We start from the raw sequence: 25,704 nt of genomic DNA on the forward strand, positions 1-25,704 counted from the left end.
TCAGTTCACGCTGGAGCAACTGAGCCTGATCTGGCCCTGCGAGCCGGTGAGCACGCCGATGCTGCCCATGCGCACCATGGCCGCGGCGAAGTCATTTCTGAACTGCGCCGCGTTGGAACTTGGACGCGTAGCTCTGGACCAGCGCGTCGGTGGAGCCGCCGCTGAAGAGCTGCTGGTCGGAGTGCAGCACCCCGCGCTGCGATAGCAGGCCGCGGAAGAAGGCGCCGTCGAACGTGTTGGGCGTCTCCAGGTCCATGGGCGCAAGGTTGCCGTTGCCGCCTGACTGCGGGCAGTTGGCCCGGAGCGCCGCCTCGTCCGACTGGTTGATGTTGGACTCGCCGTAGAGCCGGCTCCAGAAGTTGGTGCACTGCGCCTGCCCGACCGTGTGAGCTCCTGCACGACCACGTAGTTGTCATGCATTGGCGGATCATGTATTGTCAGTAGTGTGTGTACAAGCAATCGAGTTGCATGCACCTGAGAGCGCGACCATGTCCGTGGTGGTGAGCCCCTTCCTGGCGAAGCCGCTGATGAGGCTGGCGAGGCTGGAGTCCGGAGGAGGGAGGTCGCTGTTGGCCTGCGAGAGGCTCGCCGCGGTGGAGTCCCTCCTCCCCAAGAGCACCGTGTACGGCCCTCCTAACTGCAAGCAGCGAAAGGAAGCATAATATATAAACATCATCCGGTCACCGGCCTCGGTCAGTGCTGCTTGTCTTGTCTGTCGACGACATCGAAATCTATGCGCACATTTCCTTCATTATTTGATCGATCGATCTTACGGTTACGACGGAGTCGCGTGCGGCGACGGCGAGGATGTCGGCGCAGGAGACGGTCCGCGGGCAGACGGCCTCGACCTGCGCCTTGATGCTGTCGACGACGTCGAAGCCCCTGAGCGAGCCCCGGTTGGGGAACGAGTTCTGCTCCCCTGTGAAGTTGGCCGTGTCGGCCAGCACAGCACCGACGCATCGCATCCCTGCTGTCACGCCACGGAATGCAGGAGTACGTACGTGAGCTAGCTAGAGGGGTGTTGGTGTTACGCCACAGTATGCATGAGCGGCAGCAGGCAGAGACGACGATCCAGGACTTGCCTGGACGAAGCAGTCGTGGAAGTGAAGCCTGAGCAGGGAGAGGCCCCCATGCGGGGGTCCCTGTTGACCGCCGCCGTCACGGCGCTCCTGATGGTGCCCAGCGCCCTCGGGCAGGACGAGTCGTAGAACGTCGCCGACAGCTGTGCCGACGCCACAGCGGCCGCCACGGCCAGGAGGACGATCGCCTGAACGGAAACTGAAGCAGCAGCCATGGTACCACTGACAGTATCTAACTATCCATCTTTTGACTGATCGAGGCGCAGGTCATCGATCAGTCACTACTTCACGCATACATAGAACTGGCCACTGCTACTCCAAACTCGCGAGTAGCAGTGGGATGAAAACGGTACGGATATTTTCCGACCGTATTTAAAACCGAATTCGTTTAGAGGGGTTGAGATCTGTCCGTATTCGAGTCTGGATATCCAACATCCGATACCGTATCCGTATTCGAATACCCAGATCGCATATTTATGATGTCGATATCCAATCGTATCCTATCCGACATAGTTGACACTATCCGTATTCGAATCCGAATCCGGACAGAAATATAAAAACAAATGTAATATCGATGATATCCGTCCGTATCCGATCCGTTTTCATCCTAAGTAGCCGAAACTATCCCAGTGGCCGCGTCACGGTGCCGTGTCTGCTAGCTGGTCTCAATGCAGCAAATTGGAGTGCCGGGCTGCCGGCGACGCATCTCTGTTACGATAGGCCTTCCTAAATCCTAGCTAATTATGGAAGGACAGAGCGATCTTCTGGAATAGACGCATCTCTGTTATTGCTACTGCTAAGCATGGATAATGTTTGCTGAAGAAAACGTGCGCGTACAGGCCAAACTCCATACTAGCGCATGATGTTGATCGGTTAACGCACGTATCCTGCTGAATCAGTAGGAACCACACGCACGTCTGCCTCTAACTCTGCCTCTGCCTGGCTGGCCTGCCTGCTGCCTGATATGTACGTGCGAACACATACACACAACAAAACCAATTCCTTCTGTACATAATGCATGCCTGGCAGTGTTCTTGGCTTATAAGTCGTATTTTTTCAGTCAACGAACAGTACGAACAATATTTTTCTCTCACAATAAATCATCCAATAATACTTTCAGCCATGGCTTATCAACCAAGTAAACATGACACAAATCTATCATTTTCTGTCTCTATCTGTCCTGCAGGAAGCCATGCCAGGCCTGTACTGCGTACTGATGGCTTGTATTAACAACGACGACGATCATCAAATTAGCTGGACAGCTTAACAAGAAGCAAACACTACCCCAGATATGGACATCACTGTCGGTTCTTAAAAACCGGCACTGATCTACATGTAACAGTGTTGGTTCCTGGGTCCACCCGGATAGTGTCCAGTTAAATAACACTGTCGGTTTGTAGTCCCAACCGACAGTGAAGGTTGTATCAAGAATGTCGGTTCTTGGTTTAAGCCAGCATTGTTGAGCAAGCCTACACTGTCAGTTCATGGCTCAAACCGACAGTGTTGTCGTAACCATCACTGTCGGTTCATGGCTCAAGCCGACAGTGTTGTCGGTTTGTTGCTAACCGGCAATGATGGTTATGATAACAATGCCGGTTTGTTGCTAACCGCCAGTGATGGTTACGATAACACTATCAGTTTGTTGCTAACCGGCAGTGAGGGCCCGTTCGCATTTTATTGTTTTATAATTTATTTTAATTTATATTTTTTTTGTGGAATCGGGTTTCGCTTTATATACACTACGTAGACGACATGTCCATCAATATTAAACAATATAAATATTACGGTTACAATTCAAATGTTCTTATCCAGATCTCGATCCCTCAAAATAAAAAAGAAATGTTCTCGGACTTCACAGATTGTGCAATGCTTCTCGGACTTTTTACAATAATCTGGCGAGCCGCTCTGGGCCATACTGGTCCTTGTACTTCACGGATTGTGCAATGGAAAATACTCTATCTTTTTCCAATACCTCGACTAAGATAAATTTTGTCAGCTCCGATTGCAGTGCGACGATCTCCATGTCTAACAGCCTTTCGTGGTTATATTTCTTGCGCTGTCGTACAAAAAAGATGATATCCAAAGAGGAACAGTAAATCATTTTGTTAAATTATTAACAGACATAAATAAAATGGGGATTATACACACTAACTTATCGGCTTCTTCTGATTTCCCGCCGATGTAGTGAAGCATTGCCCATATTACATAAAACCTGCATTCATTGTTTCCTGCCGACTGTGATAGGTACTTCCTCTCCATTTCTACAACCTTGAATGGGACCTGCGTCCCACCGATATGTCTTCTTTGGACACTGAGCAACATTAAAGGAAGAAACATTAGAAAGCGGTATGTGTGATTAGAAAATAATATGTTATTAGGATTGCTTACTAATTCAGCACTACCACTAGTGCATCCAGATGATGAAATGGTTTTTTCTTCGAGTCCCACACCTCAATCAGATTTTTAACAAGATTGATATAAATAAAGACGAAATGGTTGCTGCAATCACATAATCCTAATTATCGAATAATCTTAACGAAAAAGAAGCATAAAATTAAAAGCCGAGAACACATACTCGCAGTTATAGGCTAGAAGTATGTGAGTTTTGTTCTTCATCGTGAATTCGTCGAAAACAACAATCAATCTCTATTTCAGGTCTTCCACGTCATATCCATGGAGGCCTAGACATGTCCTCTCATTGACTCGCAAGGGATCCAAGAAGCCTATGTAATCCCATTTGCTTTTTAGAATGTAAAATTTTGCTATACACCTACATAAAATCATGGAAATTGCTCAAAAGTTAACAATTTATGTCTCGAGAGAGTAGTTAATTGTAATATCGTGCGTGTATGGTACTTACATAGTCCACCGCGTCAATATTTGAACATCGAGAGAGCGTTTCTGGTATAGCTGGAACAAGCACTCCCACTCGATATCGAACTTCTCTTCTTCAGGATAATGAAAAACATATGACGAACGGATAATAACCTCAAAACCAAAGTCGTCCGTCTCTGTTGTTTGAGCCATGTAATATTCATGTAACTGGCGCATATATGTTGTCAGATTTTTATACTCATGATCGAGAACCAAAAGATTGCCCTTTTCTTACTTCATTGCCGGTATTCTCGTCCCTTGTACATCATAATAGATGTTCACGGCCTCTTCCATGGTTAATCCTGGGTTGTCTTCGATGTACTTCTGTATATTCCTTAAATCTTTATTGTGTATTTCTTCGTCTCTTGTTGTAGCTTATTTATTATGTGTTTCCCTTTCAAATTCAGACTTCAACAAATACGAAGGCAGTGAGGCACAGAGATTGAAGAAACTAACACAATCTTCCTTCGAGATGTGTACTGTAAATTTTTCTTTCATCAAGGTAGTAACGCTGTCACTGAACAACCTTTTTCTTTTTTGTTGGTCCACTTTGGGAGCATTAGCGATCGAATCCAAGGACCTTTTCTGTGACTGCGAGGATGTCCTTAATCTTGTTTTGGGCTGAGATGGAGGAGGAGGATGACGACGAGAATTCTGTTTTCCCGGCGCTGATGAAGATGGAGGAGGAGGAGGAGGAGGAGGAGGAGTCTCTTTTCTCAGGGCTGATGAAGATGGAGTCGGATGAGGAGGAATAGAAGGAGACCTCTGTCTTCTCAGGGGTGATGGCTCCGGATGAGGGGGGAGTGATCTCTATTGGGAGATGGTGAGTGATCATCGCGGGTGGGTAAAGACTCACAGTCGTCCTCATCATCAGAGGATAATTGATGGTCAAGCTTAATGAAGCTCTTGCGCCAGACCACTTGAGAGCCCTTGTTTTGACCAAGTTTCGGCATGTCTTCCGCTACAGGGTACTTAATGGGTATCTTGTTATACTTCTTATCAAGTATTCTATCAATGGTGACACGAGCGTACTCCTATGGAATTGGGCGGCCATTAATTGTCCTGTCTCCCACAGTCCAGGCCTGGCCAAGTGTCACCTTGTCCTTTATTCATTCCTAATGGATGTACAACTTGACATTGACGGGTTCAGTGATGCTGTCCACCGGATGAGGCACATTCGTCTCTTCTTCGTCGAGTGGGGTCGATTCACAGCTGCTGCGACCCCTAAACCGTGGGCTAAAGGCAGTAGGAGTAGGGTTTTGTGGTACTCCTGAGCCCTTGGACAACAAAATTTGCTCGACTTGTGCTTTAACAGACGCCTCAATCCGTGCTTCCATTCTGTCTTCCATCTCTTTTAGTCACCTCAAATATCTACTTCCTGTTCCACTCTACCCATCGAGCGGCTTCGGTAAGTGTTAGATTCTTGGGGGAATGCTAGTTTTTAAGGAATAGCACCGGTTTCTCTAGTGTGACCAGGGTACTCCTTGGTTCCGAGTGCTTGGGTGAGCACGTCTTTCTCCCTATTAGAAGTGCGAGTCCCTTGCCTCACCTCCTTAGTTACCTGGGAGATCCTCTAGATGAGTTCGCTCGTGGATTCATTTGTGGAGCTAAAGCTCCCGTCCTCGGCGTGCCGTACATTCCTCCCCATACAGTATATTACCGATCTAGGCTCCCAATCGGTGGTCTCAACCTGAACGCCTTCCTCAGCAAGGCGATCCATCTTTTGAGGTTCTGCTTCAAATTTTGGCATCTTTTTGGCATAGCCACGAGAGCCAAGATGACAAGGATTTGTCCCTTTCTACGAGTTCTCCTTATTCTTCCTACTCAGTTCTAAGTACTCCTCGGATAACCTAGATTCCTTATCCTGCCAGAAGTCCTTCTGCTTGCTAAACTGTCCACCATCGAAATCTGGCTCTTTATTTTGGAGGACAAAATTCTTGTACAATGTCCCCTTGAAATTATTGAAGCATGTCCCCATGATTTCTTTTGCTTTTTTCTTGACTAACTCCCTATCATACTTCATTGGGAAAGTGAAATACTCTGAGATCTTAACATCCCATATGTAATCCTTCTCACTTTTGGGAACCCTCCACGGGTCATCATTTTTCCCAATCCACTTCCTGTACCTAATCAAGATGAAGTCCCTAACAAGTAACAAGTAACCCGAGGATAGTCTTGTATGTGGTCAAAGCTATAGGCGGTGAGAGTGGATCTCCGAATTCATCGAACTCAGTAATGTGCTAGTGTGCATTCCTACCAACATGAATCTTTGGCACACCTTGCTTGGATCTGGCCTTCCTGCTACTTGAACCCTCTAGTTCCTCGGCCGACGGAGGCTCCTGCTAGAGACACCAAGTAAGCTATGACCCTCTTAATTGATTAGCGTGTGTGTCTACATAGTCATATGATACCAAAGTTACCTAGCCATCTTGGTCATTTTGACCTAGATCGAGCAGGCCGGACGGGGTCCATGGCTGCTCATTCTCACCGTCCTGATTGACACCATCACCGTTTATCGGATCATGCGGCTCTCCCGTCCCAGCGATATCAGCCACTTCTTGTTGTCGATCTGTTCTTCGGTGACGGGGTAACAGACGACGATGAGTTATGGCTGTGACATGATCGTGGTTAGTTTTGGATGCGGACAACTACTAATAGCATATGTTCATATATATATATAATATGTTTAATGCAAAGTCTAATAATAAGTCCACATCCAACAAAGTCAAATAATAGCATATATTTACCTAGAACAAATTCATTGTTTGATTGACCACATACAACAAAGTCCACCTACTGTTCTACGAAACTAAGTCTACATCAACTTCCAAATAAGAAAAATAATGACCATAGCCATAAATAAAAGCATGACATCTTTCCAAGACCAAGGAGCAATTCTCCTAATCTTCACATCTCCGGTAGGTGGCTTCTCTTCAATCTCCAGTGCCAGTGGATAGCCATGGTTTGCATTCATTGGACCATAGTAGGCCGGTTGCCCATGGTTTGCAAGGTAGGCCGGATGACTATAGTAGGCCCTTAAAGCTTCAGCTTTTGTGTTGTATTTTTTGTGCAAATTACTAGGGTAGCGATTAACTTGAGCATAGCAATCTTCCCAGGTTCGATAAATCCCAGGCATGTGACCAACATGCACTACATACGATGCCATGGTTGCCTATACATTTAAGTAAATTAGGCATGTGGTAAGTGGTAATAGTAACTCACTGAACTAGAGAAGCTTAAGAGTAAGAACATTGTTCGGCAATACATTGTCAGTATTGCTCATGTGCAAGATGAATAACCAAATTCTTCATTGCTCCCAATAGTCATATTATACCGATTGGTTTATAAATTTTGGAGGAAGCTAAAATTGACTTATATAGTCATATTTTAATAAAATCCACTTATTTTGGTGTCACCTATCTATGTCATGTTTTACATTGCCATTAGTATCTAAAAAAACCTCTCATTGATGCATTGGTAATCCACACACTATTATATCAAAATCTACATGAAACATGAGGCTATGGATACCACTGCTCTAATGAACAATATTTGTAGGTATGTCAATGGGGCTTTTGCTGTAAAAGGGTTGGTGAACAAATAATAGAAAACCACATCTTCTAGGAAATTAAAAAATCAACTAGATGCATTTTTGGGATGCTGGTGCATGTCTGTGCCATTGAAATGTATCATTTCTTCTCCTAACTGACAGAGAGGTGAGAGAACACAAATTTGTACTTGAACATCAAATATGTAGCTACAGTGTTTGTATCAAGATCACACAATACATCATCATCGATAAGCATCTAAAATCTGCTAGAAAAGACTATCTTAGTAAGGATGCTAGAAAGCTCATAAAAAACCAGCAAATGCTCTCCGAAGTCACAAGGCAGCTCTTTATTTTTTGTTCTAGACATTTAAAAATTGGATGCCTAGGATTCTTGCCTGAACAAACAAACATACCCTAACAACATCATCAATGTGGGCATACACTATCAACTATCTTAAAAACTATAATACACATAGGAGTGGATGTATTATAACTAATTTTTCCTAACACAATGTATATTTGTCACTTTCTTCTTGTCCCAACCACTCCATGTTATTCCATCTTGTGACTCGGTCACTTTACTCATCCCGTGCTCTATCTAGCAATCCACGAAGCCACCGAGGTCCTTGCTTTTTTCCGCTACCAGGCATCTGAGCCTACATGGTCTAAGGAGACCACTAATACTCACGAAAGATGGTGTTGAGATGACCATGATTATACGTGTGATGTGGGTGATACAAAAAATCAGCAATGTTACTAGCCATAGGTGGCGGAAGGTAGGAACTAGGAGGGAGAAACGCTACTATGAGGCTCTAACACCGTGGGTTTCATCAAACACACAGCAGGCAGTGAGCCACGCACTCACCGTGGGGGAGGAAAAGCAGCTATCCACGTGCTCCTGAAGGTCTCGGCGGTGGGAGTGCACCTGAACGCACTCACTGGGAAGGAGGAGAGGCACGGCCGGTGTCGTGGACGATGAACGAGGGCACGGATGGTGCGGTGCTCTGGCTTGGGGTGGTGGACGGCGTGGGGCGGTGCTCCTAGGGCGGTGCTCCGGCGTGGGGCGATAGATGGCGTGGGGCGGTGCTCCGGCGCAGGGTGGTGCTCCGGCGGCGTGGGGGGAGGGGTTGGCGTGGGGTTGAAATGAATCTAGATAATTTCAATCTGCGCCTCTTTTATACTAGTATCTCATCACTGCCGGTTATCAGTCAAAATCGATAGTGATGGAGGTACATCACTATCGGGTAACTCCCCAAACTGACAGTGATGGGTGTACATCACTGTCGAGTCATTCTCCAAACCGGTAGTGACGTGGTTTAGCAGTTAGGTCTTAAGTATTACAACTTTTCATTTTATTTCGAACTCCTCCGACTGTCTCAACGGTTAAGACCCTTCAACCAAGCCCCCGAGGCCCGTGTTCGAGTCCCAGGCGGCCTAATTTTTTTTTGTTTTTTATAAATTATTAATTTACTTAGGGAAATAGCTCATCACTGTCGGTTTTTATTGTAAACCAACAGTGATATAGTATATCACTGCCGCGTTATTCCCCAAACCGACAGTGATATGGTGTAGCAGTTAGGTGTTAAGTAGGATAACTTTTTATTTTGTTTTGAACTCCTACTGGCGCAGTGGTTAACACCCCTCAACTTAGCCCCCGAGACCTGTGTTCGAGTCCTAGGCGGTCCAAATTTTTTTGTTCTATTTTATAATTTATTAAGCGGCATCAAGGTCAAAACGAAAATGTAAATAACCCTAAGCACGCATCCTATACTAGCGCAGCGGTTAAGTCTCTGAACTCTACAGCCCGAGACTCGAGGTCGAACCCAAGGGCTGGCACAATTTTTTTTAATTTTTTAAATATCACTGTCGATTTTTAAAATAAACCGATAGGGATAACCAGTATCACTGTCGGTTTATTCTCATCAATGTCTATTTTTTGAAACCGACAGTGATGTTTATATATATTAAAAAAATTCTTTTATATACTGAATAAATAGAAGCATATGTATTCCTATGTCGAAATGGCTTGAAATTTTTTTGGCAAGCTTGTACACCTAAATTAAGACCCCACACAGGATCTTAGTTTTTTCTGATTAGTTTTTTTTTATTATATTTTTCTGTGTGCTGAATGAGAGAAAAGAGGGTGAATTTCATCTTGGACCCAATAGATTTTGTCATCCATCTCCATAAAATTCTTATCCCTAGGGCACATTAGAGCCTGTGTAAAAGTTTAGCACCATTCCAGATCTTTTCGTAGGTAGACTCAGTTCAACCTATAATTAAACGGTCTAGTCACGCGGAAATTCAATTAAACATCAAAAAGTAGCAAACCATCTCCTAAAAATCCCAAACTTGGTGTTTTCTTCACACATGGTACGTGCAAGCCTAAGAAAAAGTTTGAGACTAATACAACACTGGAATGCGTATGAACCAAATAAACTTTGATAACCTATGTGTATAGTTATGGTTCCATGGAAGGGCACATGTACCGTTGTGAAGCATGTAGACTTCGCCTATGTCGAAATGACTTAAATTTTTTTTGGCAAACATGTACACCTAAATTAAGACCTCATACAGGATCTAAGGTTTTTTTGATAAGTTTTTTTATTTATTATATTTTTCTCTATGCCGATTGAGACAAGGTGAATTTCATCTTGGACCCAATAGATTTTGTCATTCACCTCCACAAAATTCTTATCCCTATGGCACATTAAAGCCTGTGTAAAAGTTTGGCACTATTCCAGATCTTTTCGTGGGTAGATTCAGTTCAACCTATAATTAAATGGTCTTGTTGCGCGAAAATTCAATTAAACCTTAGAAAGTAGCAAACCATCTCGAGAAAATCTCAAACTTGATGTTTTCTTCACACGTGACATGTGCAAGTCTAAAAAAAAGGCTGAGACCAATACGACACCGGAATACCTATGAACCACAGAAACATTGATAACCTATGTGTATAGTCATGGTTCGATGAAACGATACATGTACCTCTATGAAGCATGTATACTCCGCCTATGTTGAAATGGCTTGAATTTTTTTGGTAAGCATGTACATCCAAATTAAGACCCCACATAGGATCTGTGGGTTTTTCTAATCAGTTTTTTTATATTTTCTCTGTGCCAATGAGACAAAAGAGGGTGAATTTCATCTTGGACCCATAGATTTTGTCATCCACCTCCACAAAATTCTTATCCCTAGGGAACATTAGAGCCTGTGTAAAAGTTTCGCACCATTTCGGTTCTTTTTCGTGGATAGACTCAGTTCAACCTATAATTAAACGGTGTCATCGCATGGAAATTCAATTAAACCTCAGAAAGTAGCAAACCATCTCCGAAAAATCCCAAACTAGGTGTTTCCTTCACACGTGGCACATGGAAGCCTAAGAAAAAGTTTGAGATGAATATGACACTAGAATGTATATTTCTAGTTGCCCAACAAATGTTACACGAATTACATGTATAAGAATAATTAAACACACAAAGCCGTACAAATTAAAATTAGAACCCAATTAAACTACGACCTTGAAAATAACCTAATAAACATTAATTACTATCGGAATCACTGCCGGGTTCGATCAGGCCACGCACACTAACATGCCTCTGTAGCCATATATGATAATTGATGTCACGGATTATGTATCCGCTTGTATCGATGTAGTCCAATGCCCGTATGAGTGCACTCTCTCGTGCCTCACAATACCGAAAGAATGGTCGGCCATAGATGTAACCTACTGAACGACCACTACCCTTGTTAGTAATCCTTATGCAGTACTAGTGTCCTTCTACAGTGAGCTGGCCGAGGTTACCATTGCAGAAGTCTCAATCATACCCGAGTTGCTCTGTAGCTTGGTCTAGAACGGCCCACAAGCCACATGCAGCATAGGTAAGGTCCTGGAGCGCAATCTGCATGAGAAGAAAAAGAAAAAATAGAGAATGTTATTACAATAATAAACAACAAATAACCATGACTCAAATATAAGTGACCATTTTACCACATCCGTATGGTTGTAGCTCGCAAACCATTCGCTTGCTTGCAGGACGGGGATACCACCAACATTCAAAGCAAGTGCCTTAAAGTACGAGAAATCAGGCACATCATAGCAAACACGTCGAAGTGCCTCTAAACAGATGTGCACGATACTGAATTGAGTGCTTATCACATCCGGGCTCTGTCTTCCCGTCTTGTGGATATGGTTCCGATGATTTGCACCCCTCAAAGGGATGGAAAAACTGAGTTCACACACGCCCATAGCTGACCACTTGCATTAGATGTCGTATTCTCGATGATGTCTGAGATAAAGAACTAGCTAAGTGTTGTTCATAGCCAATCTATTGGGGATATAGTCTGCGACATATATGTATGCAACAACGATATTAAACTAATTACACTTGTTTGTTAGCATCAAAAAACAAAAGATGTTGGAAAATATTTCATACAATAGCTGGAACAGGGAACCGTAGAATGGCCACATTAGGAGCGAATGGCTCATTGCCAGGGTGGAAACCTAGTTCTTGTGGTGGGGGAGGTCCGTTGTTTATACCACCTGATCGATAAAATACAAAAAATATGAACATAAAATATATGCACAAAAAATTCTTCCAAGTAAAATATGGCAACATAATTAAATATAGATCGAATGCAAGGAATAAGAATATATATAAATGTAGAATGCAAAGAAACATGAATATAAATATAGATAGAATATTGGAGAAGACAACATATCAATACCATTGAAAAATGCAGGAGCCATGACCAAATCACGTAGAGAGAGTGGATTTCTTGAGAAGTGAGAGTGAAACATGAGAAATGAGACTATGAGAGTTCATGGGTGGGTGGGATCGATGTATGTGCTAGGTGGTTTGTTTTATAAAGGGGGACATGGACATCACTGCCGGATTGTAAGTAGAACCGATAGTGAAGGTGCATATATGTAAATGATATATTCATTTAGATAGTATAGTGGGAAAGTTTTAACAACAACAATATATTTATTTAGATAGTAATGAAATACATCAAAAAATAACAAAAATATTAGAAATAAATTACATATATGATAACAAAGACCTATTTGCGTACAGGTCAATGTTACAATCAATGTGTATCAACACATTATAATGTAACCACCTCAGTATCATTCTTCTAGCACCAACTAGAGGCAAACAGCAGCACCGAGGTGGTCTACGAGCTATACCGGTTGGATATGACAAGGTGGCATTGATGAATCCACCTTATTTTTACATGGCCTTTTTCTAGATGCGCACCGCAGTGGATGGCTCTATGAACCTCGTGGCATCTCCAATCTTCGGTGTTGCTCTATCTTCAGTAGCATTCTTCTAGTACCTCTTGTGTGCACTATTTTGGTGGACTACCATGCATAACGATATCTGTGGTTTGTTGTGAGAGGAAAATATTGTATCATAGCTGATAAGGCCTGCCTGAAACCAACATGCATGGAGAGGCTAGCTCTTGGCCGAGGACCATTTTATAGGGGCTAGCAGTCGTGGTACATTTTTATTTCTAAACTAAAGTTGTCAGGGTAGGTGGGAGCAGTGTTCCAACTGTTGTGGTCAGTGGGAGCACTGTTGGCATGTGAGGAGCATCTACACATCACTATCGGTTTTAGTTTAAAAACTGACAGTGAATGGGGTACATCACTGCCGGTTTTGCTTGTAAACCGACAGTAATGGTGTACATCACTGTCGGTTCATTCCCCAAACTGACAGTGATGTGGTGTAGCAGTTAGGTGTTAAGTTAGGTGTTAAGTAGGATAACTTTTCGTTTTGTTTCGAACTCCTTCTACTGGCGTAACGGTTAAGACCCCTCAACTTAGCCCCCAAGACCCATGTTCAAGTCCCAGGCGGCAAATTTTTTTTGTTCTATTTAATAAATTATTAATTTACCTTGGAAATAGCTCATCACTGCCGGTTTTGATTGTAAACCGACAGTGATGGGGTACATCACTGCCAGGCCATTCTCCAAACCGGCAGTGATGTGGTGTAGCAGTTAGGTGTTAAGTAGGATAATTTTTAGATTTCTTTTGAACTCCTCCTACTGGCGCAACGGTTAAGACCCCTCAACTTAGCCCCCGAGACCCGTGTTCGAGTCCCAGGCGACCCAAAATTTTTTGTTCTATTTTATAATTTATTAAATGAATTTTCTCTATGCACCTTCTTTCTCCGTGGCCTTCTTAGCGTTCCTCTTCATCTCGGCCTGATCTGGAGACTAGAATAGTACACGCATCAAGTAAATGGATCACTCAACAGTCAACACACAAGCCACAGGCATTCCCATTCACATCTCCAGGAGCACATACACCAATGGTCAATGAAGGTTGGAGGAGGAATGGAGCTACTATACCTTTGGTCAATGTCGACTGTGGGCTAGGCTCCTTCGAGTATTGCGAGCAGGGACTACAAACTGGTTGGGGACCAGTGGCACCGAGGAGCTATGGATCCCTTACTACTAGTAGTAGCTCAAAAGAGAATGGTCGCCCTAATGTCCTTTTATCAAAAGTCTAGACATATATATTTATATTTATATTTAGCTGGTGTTTAAATTCAGAGAGTGAAGTTTAGAAATGTTACGTCCGGTGTCTAATCGAGTGTTTGAATAGTAATAAGGTCAGTCTCAATGGTAGTTTTAAATAACTTTCATTCTCATTAATTGCTATGATACGTCGGCATATTTGCTGAGTTGGCAGAGTATTAACAAGGAGGAGAGAGGAGATGAGAGTTTCATCAGGATCAAACATCCTTCACGGTTATGTGCATAATGATTACATAGTTAACAATAATCTAACTATGTTTACGTGCATCAACAATGAGGGCCTCATTGTGATCAAGCCGTACGTAAGCAGGTTCGTCACCCTCTTAAAGGATAGGTAGGGGTACGTTCGTCCTGAATGGAGGCATTTCCTAATACCCCTATAGTCTTCTTCGTCCATTACTCCATCGACACTGACAATCTTCCTTTTCCCTTCTAGGACTACTTTTAGCCTTCCTTTTGTCTTGTTGTCCCTTGCATAGAAGACTTGCATAACATCTCTTGCAAGGACGAAGGGGTCGTCTCTGTATGCGGTCTTAGTGAGATCAACGGTAGTGAACCCTTCGCTGTTAGTGTTGATTTCCTCAAGCCGGACCCACTGGTAGAGAAAAAGAGTTGCCTTCAATAGATCATAGGCTAGCTCCCATATCTCCTCTATCAAACCATAGTATGTCGCCTGCACGTTGCCGTTTCGTTGTGAGCATCAAAATGAACACCACAATTTTGGTATGTGCTCTTTCCATCTTGTTTTTTGTGTAAAATGTGAATCCATTGATCTCATACCCTTGGTACTTAAGATATATACTCGAAGGTCCCTTGGCTAAGGCATCCAGTTGATTACCCAACTTTATTCCAAGTAAGCGACGTCACAACCAGTTGACAAATTCCTCCTTATGTTTTTTATCCAGACAAGCCTGTGACCTGCTCACATACAGAGTTTGCAGCGACTGCCTGTGCTCGTCAATGTATGGCATCACACCCTCGGCTTGCTAGAGAATAGCGAACTGTGCCCGTCTGAAAGAAACAGGGTCGTCTACTGTAACAGATTTCTCCCCAATTGTTCCTTTTCCACGTAGTCTTCCCTCGTGACGAGATTCTAGAAATCCGACCTTTTTGATGTCCAGATAATATATGTAGAACTCAATGGCCTCCTCCGTTGACCATCCTTCAACCATGCCCCCTTCTAGGCTAAATCTGTTCCTAACATACCTCCTGAAAACTTTTATCAATGTTTCGAAAGGGAACATCTGATGCAGGTACATTGGGCCAAGGGCTCTAATTTGGTTAACAAGATGAATGAGCAGATGCAATGAGATATCAAAGTAAGTCGGTGGAAAATGCATCTCAAGCCTAACAAGAGTTTTGGCTATGTCCCGCTGCAGCTACTCTAGCATGGACACATCAATGACCTTTTTTGAGATCGCATTGAAGAACGAGCAAAGCTTTATGATTGGGGCGCGGACCTTTGGGGGGAGGATACCACGTGGGGCAACAGAAAGCAGCTGAGTCATAATGACATGACAGTAATGGGCCTTCATAGAGCCATAGTTGAACTTGAGTTCTCTCATGGTCACTAGCCTCTTCGAGTTCGCACAGTAGCCCATCGAGACTTTGAGTTCATTAAAGAAAGAAATAAGTGCACGCTTTTCTTCCTTCTTCAATGTCCACGACGCAACCAAAAGTTCGAACTGGACATTCTCTTGCTCCACGGGATGCAGCTCCTTCCTGATTCCCAAGTATTGCATGTCCAGACGTGTGGCTAGTGAATTCTTCGATGCCCCCCGGTGTCTATCAAGGTGTTAAGAATGTTAGCGCACACGTTTTTAGTGATGTGCATGGGATCAAGACAATGGCGTACACTCAAAAATGGCCAGTAAGGTAGTTTCCAGAAAATCGATTTTTTCTTCCAAACTCTCCCATCAGGCGCTGCTACTGTATTGTCCCCCTTCCCAAGGACAACCTCCAGTTTGTTGAGTTCTTGAAGTATCGTAGGCCCGTCTCAATATTTTAGAGCTAAGCATTTCTCAATAGTACCGTTGAAATCTTTTCTGTTCCTACGGTAAGAGTGATCCTTAGGTAGGAACCTATGGTGTCCCATATAAATTATCTTTGAGTTATTTGGTAGATTTACTGCATCGGTGTCGTCCAAGCACTCGACACATCTAGTATTGCCTTTTGTCTTCTCTCCGGATATGAACCTCGACCTGGCAGGTCGGTGATTGTAGTGATAAGTACTCCCTTGATCGTGACATGTTCCTTTTTATACTCGTCCCAAACATTCGGCACACCCTTTTCAAACATCTCCACTAGTTCATCGATCACTGGTTTCAGAAACACATCGATGTCATTCCTAGGTTGTCTTGGCCCTTGGATCAGTAGTGGCATCTGGATGTACGACCGCTTCATATAGACCTAAGGTGGAAGGTTGTATATACAGAGCGTCACTGGCCAGGTGCTATGATTGCTTCTAACCTGGTCGAAAGGATTCATCCTATCTGTGCTCAAAGCAAACCAAATATGCCTTACCTCTCCACCGATGTTCTTATAGAACATAGTATTGATAGTCCTCTAGTCACGTCCATCGGCGGGGTGCCTCATCATTGTTTCTTTCTTACGCTCTTCGCCATGCTAACGCAACAGCTTGGCTGACTTTGCACATGTAAACAGCTTATGCACCCGGTGAGCTATAGAGAAATACCAAACGACCTCCGGTCTCTCAGCTGTCTTTCACTAAGACATCCGGTCTCTATATTACGTAGCAGCTGAGAAATGCCATCGTTATCCTCGGTGTCGTCAGCTAGCGTGTTCCTAAACACATTATTAACTGTGGCCATAGGTTTCGTGTTGACACCAGGTTCCTTGTTAGCATTATGGATGGCTACGTCAGGCATGTCTACATCATCATCGTTTTCCTACAGAACATTCACACCGACCTCACCATACATAGTCCGTATCGTATAGTTTGGCATGAACACCCTGGTAATCAAGTGCGATCGTATAGACTCAATTTGACGAAAGTTCCTTTGATTCTTGCAATCTTTGCATGAGCAGAAGACATGGTTTCTATTTTCAGCATGAGCTTTGGTATCGATGATAAACTGGCTGACGCCATGTATGTACCGCTTGTCCGTTCAGGATAGATGCATCCACTCTCAATCCATCTCTGCACAAAAAAATATTGAGACAGTAATTAGAAAAATTAATAAGAAATCGAGCTTCATGAACAACAATTGTAGCTCGAAAGTACTATTTTTAAAAAACATTATTGTACACTAATTATTGGAAAATTGAAATTGGTAGCTCTGGCCCTGTAAATTGAAAATAGTAGTAAAAAAACAATTATTGCACAAATATTGAAGAACAACTATTCTACTCTACTTCTAAGAACTAATTATAGCATCACATACTAACAATGATGATCTTGACCATCATGGAAGAATTAGCTAGGAATTTAAATGTGTTTATAGACACCAACCGTTTAGATGATGGATTCATCATAATTTGAGCCTTGCACAAATATCCAATTGGAAAAGTGCTCTCTAGAATGGAGAAAGAACTAGAATGAGAATCAAGCAATATAGCCATCAAAACAAAACGAATTAAGCAACAAAATCAAAGGAGTAGATGCTTGTTACTAACCTTAAAGTAAAAAGATCAAGTCATTCTTCAAAATCCGAGCGCTAGTTTCATAGTGAAGAGCAGCCGCAACAATAGAGGGAAGGGGCCAAACGCGCGCCTCTGTTCTCGGGATGGAAGAGAGGAGAAAGAAGAGGACGGCTGCAGCCTTTTTGTGCTGTAGGCTTATCATCGTCGGTTCTTGGCTAGAACCGACAGTGATAAAGCCAAATCACTGCCGGTTTGTGGCTTGAACCGGCAGTGATAAGTGGCCGCAAAAACACTGCCGGTTCAAGCCACAAACCGACAGTGATGTGGTGCTTCACTATCGGTTTTAGCCCAGCCCCAATCATTTTCTCATTTTAAAGCTCATAACCGACAGTGAAGGTACATCATTGCCGGTTCTCACAAATCCAGCAATGATGATGCCAACAGTGATATCCAAATCTGGCGTAGTGAAAATTCCATATGCGGTAGGGACCTTGTACACCTGACCGCACTCTTCGTTGCACATGCTTGCATAGTTGCATGGGAGCGGGAGGTATGCGTCGCCGTCGTCGGCACCGTACATAGCCAAAGCTCTCATACTCATACTCATACTCATACTCATACTCATACTCAGTACTCCAAACCTGTATCGATTTATTATCACTTGATTGCGTTATTGTCTGCATGACACGTACGACTACAACAAGCAATCCAAAGAATTCCTTCCCGTGTCCTCACCTTGTAACTTCGAGTCTTCGGCACAAGACTCCATGTTTCTTTCCTCGAGAGGAGCTAACTGATGGTTAAAGTAAAATTTGTTCTTAAGATCAGGTTATTAAAATCGTGATCTTGAATTAGATAGGAACCCCAGTGGTACGGTAGGATCACAAATTGTAGAATCATAACTAATAGGACTATAGAATCGTATACTCTATTTATTAGAATCGTAGAATCAATCTGAAACCGTACCAAAATCGTAAGATCATAAACTAAAATCGTAAACTCACAAAATAGCACCATAGCATCGCGAGTTTAACAACTATGCTTAAGGGCATGTGGCTCATATACATATTAACCTTGAATGTGTGTATGGGTATGTGTGCACAACAGGAGACAAAAATACTATGCATATCACACTGTCCCTCCAGTTGTGGACACGTACCCATACACATCCAACGGTGATGTACACAGGGCATGTACAAGGTGAACATCTTCATTTGTTTGACCACCGACTATTAGGCACAAGTAGAGGGCACTATAACCTCCAAATTTTCACACTATTGGGACCGTATAGCATAAGTAACAAGTTTATCGCGCTATGCTTGTTGTTGACCTTCTTGATGATTAGTTTCAGGTTCCAAAGCGCATTCTTCACAAGAAACTCAAGTCTTTGGATGGCAAGCTAGTTCCTCATTTGCTAATAAAATGGTCTTCATGGCCTGAATCCCTTGGCTACCTAGGAACATGAAGCTATATTAAAGGATCAGTTTCTAGCTGCACCAGTTTGGAGACAAGCTGCCACTCAAGGAGGGGAGGGGTGTCATGGCTTTATCGTCTGCATCAGAAGACTTGGAGGCAAACTTTGAAGAGTTCACACCATCCACGTCGTCAGTCCACGGTGAAGATTTGGCAGCAAACATTACCGCGATGCAAGGCATGGATCAAGGGGTACTCATATTCGATAGGAGACGGTGATTCAAATTGATTTATATTGAGTTGGGTAAACCTAATCACACGACATGCACACTTATGAAGGCATTGGAGTCTTTGCCACTAGCGAGCCGCATGCCCGCAACAGGCCATAAAGTCGAAATAGAGGTACCCTCCATCCAAAATTTGCAAAACTCTTCCAAAACTCAAGGTCGCATGATTCGAGTTGAGCCCGACCCATCGGGGATCTTTAGCGAATAGAGCATTTCGTGGGTCTTAGTCTTACAAGCCCAACTCTAGAAAGCCCATAAGATAAAGCCCGTCACGATGTTCGGTCTTATCTGCCACTGCAATTAACGAACCTTCCACGTGGGCCACTCCTCGCATCGCCTCCCTCGACGATGGCCGCCGCCGCCGCCGCCACCGCCACGGCGTCGGCGTCGTGGCTTCTCCAGAGGTCTTATATCCTCCGCACTCCTTGCGAGGCGCGCGGGCCCTAGCATCCTGCGTACAACCCTCTGCTATTCCTCCTCCGCATCCGCCTGCCCCAAACCAACGCCGTCCCTGTCTCCGCCTGACACATCCGCCAATGATGGCGGCCCCGTCCCTGTCTCCGCCTGACACATCCGCCAATGATGGCGGCGGCGGGATGAGGTGGGAGTCTGCGCGCAAGAAGAGGGTGGTGCTCCGCATCGGCTACGTAGGCACCGATTACCGAGGTTTTGCTCGTCGACTATTTAATTTCCCCCGGGAAATGGGTGGCATGGAGGTTTTTTTTTTTTTTTTTTTTTTTTACTGGTGGCATGGAGCTTTGATGGAATGTTATTGCTATGTGCTTGGCAGGGCTTCAAAAGCAGCAAGAGCTTGGCGTGGATTCGAGTAAGCTCTGGATTATTAACTTGTTTGGGCTTTCTTAAAGCTATTTAATTTTGAGTGCTCAGTGTAGCTTAATTTATTGCACCGTTGCTGCCTGGTAGAACTAGATGACTCTTTTCGTGCTAGTTGCATTGCGTTGCTGCTAGTGGTTCTGTGCATTGGAGCTCTAATGCTTGCTCACTTGTTGAACGATTCAAACTTTCACCGCTATGTTTTGTAATCCTATAGAATGATTGTGAAAGGTCACACACATGACACCAATGCCATTATGTTATGGATACTAAGGGCATGTTTGTATACACATGGCTAGTTACTAGTTGGGCTAAAAATTAGCCCAAATTAGCAATGGTTAAGTAGCTAGTTTGCTAACAACTAGTTAAAGACTTGTTTAAAAAAATAGCCCACCTATTAGCCCTCCTATTTGAATACATTAGAGCTAATTTGGGCTAATTTTTAGCTAGCTAACAATTAGCCATGGGATCCAAACAGGCCCTAAATCATGGATGCTCTATAGACTATAGTTGCTCCTGGTTCTTTTGTTAATTATCAGCAATTCAGAATGATGCATTGACAGTATAAGATGCAGATTGATTGCTCTGAGATCATTCTGCAGCCATTGAGTCATCTTGGAATCTGCCATCTTCATGTCAGGGGGAATTTTTTAGAGTAATTATGGAAAACTGCAAAGGCTTTGTTCGGAACGATGATATACGTGAGAGATTAGGGGTAGCGCCAATTGAAGAAAAGCTTGTCCAACACCGGTTGAGATGGTTTGGACATGTGCAACGGAGACCTCCAGATGCACCGGTGCGTAGTGGAATCCTAAGTCAGGATAGTAACGTGAAGAGAGGCAGAGGAAGACCGAAGTTGACTTGGGTAGAGGCAATAAAAGGAGACTTGAAAGGATGGAATATACCCAAAGACTTAGCCTTAGATAGGAGTGCTTGGAAGACAGCTATTAACGTGCCTGAACCTTGATTGCTTCTATTGGGTTTCAACTCTAGCCTACCCCAACTTGTTTGGGACTTAAAGGCTTTGTTGTTGTTGTTGTTGTATGGAAAACTGCAAAAGGTTGGGTGGGAAAGGGGTAGGCTTTAACCATTTAACTGCTTGAATTTTATGAAGAGTGCATTTAATTTTTTCCAGCTAACAAAGGCTTGTATGCATGCTTAGAATGGACTAATTTCAGGTACACTCATTGGCTACAATGATTTCCCTTAAAATGGAAATCCCTGATAGAGCATGGGAGGATGATCCTGATGGTATTGCTCTTGCCAGTTTCATCAACTCAAATTTGCCAAACAATGTGAGGGTTTTTAGTATCTTGCCTGCACAAAGGTAAATGGGTCGTTTATTGTACAAAAATAGGAGAGAATAGAGGATTCATTCGATTATCTTAATTTTTATCATGGCATGGTGTGCATTGAACTATAGGAGTTTTGATGTAAGGAGGGAGTGCTTATACCGAACCCGGTAGTATAGTCCTTGTTGACGGTGACCTTGTCTCCTTCCCGGCCGGCGACGCGGGAGAGCTTGTCCTTGACCAGGCTGGTGTCCTCTGTGCATACACCATGGCCAGGGGCGGCAGGGAGCGGAGCAGGGGCCGGGGGGCGAAGGGCTGTGCTCGGCGGGGATGCGGAGTCCGTAGGGGTTGCCATGCAGACTGCTGCCCTCTTCTTCTGCAACGGAGCAGGGCGGGGCGAGGCGGTCGGACGGGGCTGGGCGACGGCGCACGGGGTGGAGGTGGCGCAGGACGGGATGGGGAGGAGTGGATCTGAGGGGCGGCCTTGCGACGGGATGGGGAGGAGTGGATCTGAGGGGCGGCCTTGAGTGCGGAGGGCAAGGCAGTGCAGCGACGGCCGACGGGGTGCGAAGGTGCAGAGACGGCGCGCGGTCATGCGGACTGCGGAGAAGAGGGGCGCCGGGCGCGGCCGCGAGGGGAGCGTAGGAGGGGCCACCTGTTGGCGCTGAGAAGATCGCAGGTGGGGCGTGCAGTGACGGCCGGCTTCACCACGGGAAGTGAACGGGTCCAGTTCAATCTTTTTAGGAGTAGAGATTCTGCCCTGGTATATGTACCTGAAATGCTTAGGTCTGTCTGTGATTTCTCAAGTAGACAGCGGGGGCGTACCCAGTGCAGAGAGCTCCCGCTCTGTGCGGGGTCTAGGGAAGGGTCTCAGTGGCAAGCCATACCCTCGCCTGTGCAATGCGAGGAGACTGCGACTCGAACCCGGGACCTTCCGGTCACAGGCGGTAAGACTCTACCGCTTGCACCAGGCCCGCCCTTCTGATTTCTCAATTAGACGATAGAAAAAAAAAATCTTCAAATGCTTATGAACATTTAAGCATGCAAAGCAAGCCATGTGTCATAATTAAGCATGTTCATTTGTTGGTATTTTTCCAATTGCTTCACTGCTGGATGCTTCAATGGGCAGTTAAACAACTTCAAGCTCCTTTTGGACTAAACTTGAAGGTTCAAGTACTGACACAACTGAAGAAGTGGAGCCTAGTTCAGTTTACTCTTTGTGTGACAGTTGCTAGACGATTACTGCTTAGACATAACACAAATTTGTAGAAGCCTGGACAAATTAAATCCTTAGGATATTTAACTTTTCAAGCACACCCTCTTTCGCCCCAATATGAATATTAGGGGAAGACCTTGTCAGAATAATTTTTCTCGTTGAATTACTTTGCATGCACACAAATTTCGCTATATCTTCTCAACTTGTAGGGAAACCATCCATTTCATAATTACACAGCACGTGCCAAGTATAGGAAGGTCCTCGCGGGAAGACACCGAAGGGTGAAAGGAGCAAGCTCGACGTTGAAGTCCATGTCCTCCGAAATGGGTATGGCAGAAAGCTCTTCTGAAGAAAGCACTTCTTCAGATCATGATGAGGACTTGAATATTTCATCAATCATTGACACTGGTGCATCAGAAGACAATTGTGTGAATGATATTCTGAAACTTTCTGAGAATCGGGTGCAGATTCAAGCTAGGTGGCTGCATGAACCTGATGAAAGTGATAGATTAAATGCTTCACATTTTAGAGATATCATTACCTGTTCCTGTGGAGAGTTGCAAACTTCATCAGGAATTCAATTTGTGGAATTGACCATATGCGGGGGTATCTTTCATGCTACACCAGGTATGTATAATCCACTGTGAAGTCATTATTAATGTAATACTCCCTTACAACTGATCAGGGGCAGCCAGATTTCACAAGATTACTTTTAAGGTTGAATACTTCATTGCTAGACTTTGTGTTTTTGTTTTGGGTGTTTTGTCAAGCTAACCTATAGATACATACTTGATTTTTGAAGTTCGCCCCTCTGAGAAACCTGCTCAGTATAGTAGTATTTATGATTCTGAATTGTGTTACTTGATATCACTGTCAAGAAACTAATCCCTCTGAGAACTTGAGAAGCTCACATGCCTTTTAAAACAGTTTCTTCTTTGCTAACCAGTTCATTGAATAGTGATATTCACTGCCAACAATCTAGTCACATCTGAGAAGTAACATGATTGTTAAAACAGTCTGTTGGGGTTGTTCATAGGAGACAATTAATTGCTGATACTAATTACTGAAAATATCATGCAGAGATGGAGTTATGATTTTGTAGTCATGCTATTCTTTTTCTTGACCTCATATCCGGAAAATGGTTGGAACTGCCGTGGCAGTGAAGCGTGGATTACTACCAAAAGATATCATAGAACTGTCTCTTGCAAAGTTTTCTAGAATCGTTCTACCGATAGCCCCTTCAGAAGTTCTGATCCTTAAGGATAATAGTTTCTGCACGAAGAGCAAGGAAGGGAGAATTGTTCGCCCGGGGATCCAGTCAATGAACAAGTCAGCAGCAATCAGGAAAGGGGTTGAGGAATTCTACAAGGCGGCTCTTCTGCCAGAAGTAGCGAAGTTCTTGGATCCCTCTATGCCACCGTGGAAAGAATGGCTGGAGAACTTGGACAGGTTCGCTGGCATACCAGATTCACAGCTGGACGAAGTTAGGGAGGCCTACAGAGCATGGAGGGCTGATTATGACCGCGTGAAGATGGCTAGAAAGTGTAGCTGTAAGCCCTGCTTCCCAGGCACATTTAGTGTCTTTAAGTTTTTAGTTAATCTATGTCATTAAGTCCTTGGGTAGCTCAAGAGTTGTGCGGGTACCCAGGCAGCTATTCTGTCTAGTTAAAGCTCTAGTGAGCTGTATGTAATCAATGCAGTACTTATCCTCTATATATTGCAATGCAGTCGCCTGGGAGAGAAGCCCTGGCTGATTATTTCTCCGTTACCTCCAACAATTGGTATCAGAGAGTAGGTTAGACACCTTCTCACCTTCTCATCTTCTCCATGACGTCAACCTCCTCTGAGCGCCGGGCTAGGAAGACCAAGGGAGCCACTGAGGGCGAGCTGGGCGACCCCTCTGGCAGGGCTGCGCGCCTGAAGGCAGCAGAGGAGGCGGCGGCGCTGGCTGTCGAGGCGGCACAGCAGGCTGCAGCAGCCGCGGAGGCGGCGGCGAGGACAGCGCAGGAGCTGCGCGCGGAGATAGCAGCAGAGAAGGGAGATGAGGAGGAGGAGGAGGAAGAAGAAGAGGAGGACCGGAGGAACCGGCGGCCGCGGACTCCGCCGTGGGACAGGCGCCGTTCGCAGTCACCACTGCGTGACCGAAGGCGTCGTGGCGGCGGTCGCTATGAGTCGCCGCAAGGCAGGGTGGTCTACCGCGATTCCGGCAGCGGCACATCATGGCCAATGCTGGACAAGACCAATTATTATGAGTGGAGCCAGACGATGAAGCTCAGGATGCAGGCGCGCGACCTCTGGGAAGCTGTTGAAGGAGGCCCAGTGCAGTTTCGCGACGACAGGCGAGCTCTGGAGGTGATCGTCGCTGCTATGCCCAAGGAGTTGGGGCTCCCGCTCCTCGACAAGGCGACGGCAAAAGAGGCATGGGATGCCATCGCTGCGACTCGTATCGGTGTGGACAGGGTTCGCCGAGCGACGTTGCAGCGACTGCGTCGGGAGTGGGAGAACATTGACGTCAAGCCTGGCGAGCCGGTGGAGGATTTTGCCCTGTGGCTGTCAACTCTGCACCAGCAGCTGGTGCTTCATGGAGACAGGGACATCGATGAGGCGCGTGTTGTGGAAAAGTTTCTGCGCACGGTGCCGACCAAGTACGCGCAGATCGTCGTCGCCATTGAGCAGTTCCTCGACTTCGAGGCGCTCACGCTTGAAGAGGTGACAGGAAGGCTCAAGGCGGTGGATGACCGTGAAGCGCAAGCTGTGACAGAGCCGGTGTCCATCAACGGCAAGCTGCTGTACACTGAGGAGCAGTGGCGTGCGCGTTTGAGGAAGGAGAAGAAAGGCGCAGAAGAAGCTGGCGGTTCTGGTTTCAAGAACCAGCGCGGTGGTGGCGGAGGACGCAGCCGCGGAGGTGGACGCGGATGGGGCAGAGGTGCTGGCCGTGGCGGCGGACGTGGAGAAGGCAATGGCGCCGGCCGTGTTGGCCCCAACACGTGTCTCAACTGCCATCAGGAAG

At 45.0% G+C, this 25,704-nt stretch overlaps 2 pseudogenes; one reads left to right on the top strand and one right to left on the bottom strand.

Annotated features, from left to right (window-relative positions):
• Positions 1-1,300, bottom strand: LOC136539894 (peroxidase 2-like; annotated as a pseudogene).
• An 18,362-nt stretch (positions 1,301-19,662) lies between these two features.
• LOC136537171 (putative tRNA pseudouridine synthase) lies at positions 19,663-24,461 on the top strand (annotated as a pseudogene).
• The last annotated feature ends 1,243 nt before the right edge of the window (positions 24,462-25,704 follow it).

The sequence above is a fragment of the Miscanthus floridulus genome, chromosome 2, assembly GCF_019320115.1.
Source record: "Miscanthus floridulus cultivar M001 chromosome 2, ASM1932011v1, whole genome shotgun sequence".
NCBI classification, from domain to species: domain Eukaryota; kingdom Viridiplantae; phylum Streptophyta; class Magnoliopsida; order Poales; family Poaceae; genus Miscanthus; species Miscanthus floridulus.